The following is a 5,292-nucleotide window of genomic DNA, read 5'->3' as shown; positions in this document are numbered from 1 at the left end:
CAGACATAAATGATAGTCTAAGAAGAGCTCTCTGGTCTCTCTCTTAGTCTCTTTTCTGGTATTTACCTTGCAGGCTGTGAATTAGTGAAAGGATGTCTTTTTTCCTGCCCGACAAATAGCAGATGGAAGTGTTCCAGATTGATTTTGATTTCTCCTTTAAAGGTGACTGAAGTATTTTCAGCATAATTGCAATAAAATTTGATAATATTATGATTCACTTTGTRTGCATTTTTTCAATATAGACCTTCTCCTGTGTATCCGTGGATTGCCTATGAAATGGTCTAAACTGAATAAAGAAGAAAAACTGAGGGCAGATATGATAAGGAAAGGAATCAAATGTAACACTGTTCTGTTAATGAAAACCTGAGATTTGGTTWAGCAAAAAGATGATTTCTTTTAGCAAGGCTTTTTTTTTTCCTCTATATGCATTGAAATGATGTACCGAGAAAATTAATTAGCCCTAGAATCACTCAATCTGCTGAGTTGAAAGGGACCCAAAAGGATCATCGAGTGTAACTCCTGACCCTGCACAGGACACCCCAAGAGTCACACTATGTGCCTGAGAACATTGTCCAAATGCTTCTTGAATTCTGTCAGGCTCGGTGCTGTGACCACTTCCCTGGGGAGCTTGTTCCAGTGCCAGACAGGCCACTGGGTGAAAAACTTCTTCCTCATATCCAACCTAAACCACCCCTGACTCAGCTTCATGCCTTTCCTTTGGGTCCTGTCACTGGTCTTGAGAGTGAAGTGCTTGGTACCGCCCCTTCACTTCCATTCCTGAGGGTGTTGAAGACCAGAATGAGGTCTCCCCTCTTCTCCAGGCAGAACAAATCAAGTGACCTCAACTACTCCTTATAATTGTTTGACATTTTTTTTTTCATTATGCAGTGTAGATTAACAGAGACCAAGATATCACAAAAAAAWTTCTGAAAGTAGATTTCTCTTGAGGGCATGTTTAGATTACAAAAAATATTGGGGTACAAAGCTAAAAACTTCTGAACATCTCCAATTTCTTTTCATGCGTGTATAAATACACATTTTCTTTTTTTTTAAATCTGCCTTTTTTTTTTTTTTAATACAACTACAATAATTAACTGATGGTGAAGCCAAAAGGCTTTCACTTCAAATTATAATGTTATATTTTGCTGAGTGAAGCAAGAAAATAATGTCTCTTTTCCACGAATGCACCCTCATCTTCCTTTTGAGCTGCASTAAGAAGATTAGGAAAGGCTTCCCTTGCATTTCTAGAAAATGAATATTTTCTTCAGCTCTTTACAGCTTCTCATAGGCAGATGGATCACAATTTTCATGTGACCTCTTTCTCCCTCAGAGAAATAACCATGAGTATTAGTCCCAGTAGAAAATCCCATGCTGTTCTTAGTAAACCCAAGACTCCCTTCAGTCATGGAGCTGTCCATTATCTGCCATTTCACTCTGTGCATGTGATCATAAAGATTTGTTTGGTCATAATTCTAAATACTCCTCTGTTAAGACCTCATATTTAATATTCTAGAGATTTGGATGGAAATTCTGCTATGGATAATTTTTACAGCTCTACCTTGCAGGAGGGTTGGGGYGACCAAAAATATAAAAGGGAAACACTATTTTAAAATGGTAGTTTGTTAGGCATAAAGAAGTTTGCCAATTACTTTTCAGTATTAATTCAAAAGTTGCATGCCTTTTTTTCAAGCCAGCTCATTTTCTTCTGTGGCCCCAACTGATCATTTTATTGGTTGCCATTTGGTCTCACCAGTGTTTGAAATAATCTTAATTATCCTTTCTAGCTCTCTGACATTGTTTTCCTTCTTGACATTCACATACTGTAAATATAGCTTTATCCAGGATGAATTCCATTTAGCAGACATTGCTTGACAGCTCTAGTAAATTCAGAATGATCTATTCATTCATCAATATGTGTGTACAATTTCCATTAAGCTCAATAAAATTTGTGTACAGCTGTAATAACTGGAGTCTTTGAACACTGCAGTGTCTTACTAATTGCCAGGGAGGTTTCACCAGTGGACTGAGATATCTCTCTACTTTTTAAGCCACTGGCAGTGCWGAAGTGATTGTCAGCACTGGGGAGGGTGCACTTCAAATCCTATATGGGGCCAATTTGGGGTCCCCTCACTACAAAAAGGTACTGGGGTCTTGGAGCATTTCTAGAGAAGGACCATGGATCCCATGAAGGTCTAGARTAAGTCATAGGAGGGGCAGCTGAGGGAAGTGTTTATCCTGCATAAAAGGAGGCTCAGGGGAGACCTCACCACTCTCTACAACCACCTGAAAGAAGGTTGTAGCTTATCAGGGCTCAGCCTCTTCTCCCAAGTATGAAATCAATGGAACAAGAGGAAATGGCCCCAAATAGCAACAGGGGAGATTTAGGCAGGGCAGATATTGAGGAAAATTTCTTAATGGAAAGGGTTTCCAAGTGTTGGAGCAGTCTTGTTCTTCCAGGGGAAGTGCTAGCATCACCATGCCTGGAAATATTTAAAAGATGTGTAGATGTGGTACTTTGGGACATGGTTTAGTGATGGCTTTGGCAGTGCTGGGCTAGTGGTTGGATCTGACAGTCTTAAAGGTCTTTTCCAACCTAAACAATTATATTATTTTATTATTTGAAAAAATGAAGATAAGGAACAATTTTTTTTTTTTTTCTTATGGAAGCGGTTTTGATGGAAGATTCTCCTTCTGCACCTCCTGGCTGGTGTGTCTGTCCCAGCCTGCTATGATGTTTTCCTAAGCTATAGGGTGGAGTACACATCCCTTGCAGCTGACCCAAGCTGCAAACACTTGACAGTTCAGGATAGGGATGCTATAGCTTGCAGTTGCCCTGCTGGGACACAGGAGTGTTTCTCTGCTTGCTTAGAAACATCCTCACATTTACACTATGGATCTGAAAGGTTAGGAGAAAGAGTAGGAGTATCTMATAACTTCATATTGTGGCCTAACACAATTTGACCATGTTTTCATTGCAAAGGTTAATATATTCAACTTGGATTTGTTGAATCATGTAAAGTAATATTTCACAACATGCTCTAGAAAAAAGGAAAAAATGTAGTGTATATATGGTTAGCTTGTTTTATAGAATTTAAGAATGCCTGAAGATCTTTGTAATGATTTTTGTGTGACAGAATCAGTCAAAGTTAATAATTTTGCAGGCYTCAGTTGTGGTTATATTAAAAATAATTGCATTACCCTTGCACAACTTATTTCTGTTGCTGTATAGTTTAAATATTTTATGCAGTTTTTGAGGACTGATCCTACTCTGAGGTGGGGAARAATTCAACAATCTATGACATTTCTTCTGTCTCAAACAACAAGGAAATTTTCTATCACCATTACTGAGATATTCACCAATCAGCCTGCTGAATTTTCCTGTTTTGAACTAGTTGTCTTATCCCTTATACCTGTTTTTTTTATTATTTTTTTTTTAAATGTGCACCTACTTATGATCAATTTGAGTACATTTTTGAAATCATCATAGGCTAGACAAGTGTGAAGTTTGAACAAATAAAGTCAAGTCAAGGTTTTTGTCCTGGGGAGGACAGCACGAGCTGGGTGATGTGCAGGTACATATGTGTAAAAGTGCAAATGGGTGATTTGAGAGTATGTTTTCTGTTGCACTTGTTAGAAGAGCCTTAAGAAGCAGAAATTTTGTTTGAAAAATGGTCTGCTGAGCCTTTAAGTACTTACTCAGAGAAGCTGTTTATTGCTTATTCAAGTGAATTATAAAGGCCAATGAATACTGAGAGGGTTTCAAGAACTCAGAATGAAAGTGGTAGAAATTTTCGCATGTCACAGAAGTTTTTATTTTTTCCATTAATATGTGCAGTCAGTTTGTGATATTATATCAGATCTATCACTTCAATGATATCTTAAGAAAAAATGTAGGTTTATGAACTTGAAAAATTGTGGTATATACAGCAGAAGGGGAATAGGCAATGTAAACAAGAAAGAAATTATGGAAAGAGGCAATTTTGAACTAATTTAATGTCACTAATTAATATTYGGTTCTTAGTTAATTCCCAAAAAACTCATATATCCTAATGATTACTGGACATCAAAATGTATATAAGGAAAGGGAAGGGCATTGCAAAGAGCTCAGGATAATGCAGGGAAGAAGTAACAGAGTTTCTATATAAATATTTATTCTTTTACAAAYTGAGATAAGTATAATAAAACTTAGCGTTCGTAGTGCATTTTTTCAGTTCACATCTGCTGTAGACAAATTGGCATTATTTCTATGAAAGCATTTTAAATATTAATGTATCAATATGGATAAGGCAAGGGAGGGAAAGGCTCAAAGAGGAAAAATTATGGCAGCTGGACAAGATTACAGAAACACTTTTCTCAAGACTGGCAGTTAAGCTTTGTCCTGGGCTGTGCTCAAACCTCTAGGCCACAGCTCTCCTGGGATATCACATATTACGTATGGATGAGCTTTCAAAGTGACCTAAAAGATAGACACTCTACTCCCGCTGAAAGGCAATAGGATTGAGGATCCTAATATCCCAAAGCCTTTCTGAAAATCTCATCTTGCACACGGTCTTAACCACTTCATCACAGCCACTAAATAACAGCAGGTACTTGTTAACAGCATGTGTATTAGTCACTGAAAATAATTTATCCCTGCTTTGGGGCTCCTCTAAAGAAATTATAACTCTCCATTTCTCAGCTTTCTCTATATAACACCTGAGAAATAATTGTTTTCATTTTTCTTTGCTTCATTGATTGTAGAATAAATAATCCATGAATAACTCCCTACCCTCATTATTCTACCGTATCTGATGAGCAATAACTTTTGGTTCAGCCGTTTAGGGGCAACGGTAGGAGGAATGAAGAAGGATAAAAAAGAACAGTCAGACACTTGCAATCCCTAAAACATAAGGCTGGGAACCGTCCAGSTTGTYTCCGTCATCTCTTGTAGATGAAAAMCACAGTGATACCTCAATGCAGCTCGCTTCCTGGCTCGCTTTCGGGCTGAGAATTAATTACCGAATGGCAACATCTGCATTAGGGGCTCCTGCAGCCCCGGCTCCCTGCAGGCGGGATAATGTTGGCTCCCACCAGATATCGGACCGCCCGGAGGACTTGTCTGCTGGCCACCTGTCTGGACCCCCAGGCTGCAGGCTGGAGCTCGGGGAGCCGCTCCCATCGCGGTGTGCGGGGGAGCGGAGGGGAAGGCGGCAGGAACGGAGCGCGGGGCGAGCAGGGACACCGCACCTCCGCTCCAGCGGCACCGCGACACCGCCGCTCCGCTCCGCTCGGCCGGCCCCGGTTCCCATCCCC

This window comes from Malurus melanocephalus, unplaced genomic scaffold (genome assembly GCF_030028575.1).
Source record: "Malurus melanocephalus ecotype Western Australia unplaced genomic scaffold, MMel_1.1 scaffold_364, whole genome shotgun sequence".
Classification (NCBI taxonomy): Eukaryota; Metazoa; Chordata; class Aves; order Passeriformes; family Maluridae; genus Malurus; species Malurus melanocephalus.
Note: the sequence above shows the minus strand (reverse complement) of the source record.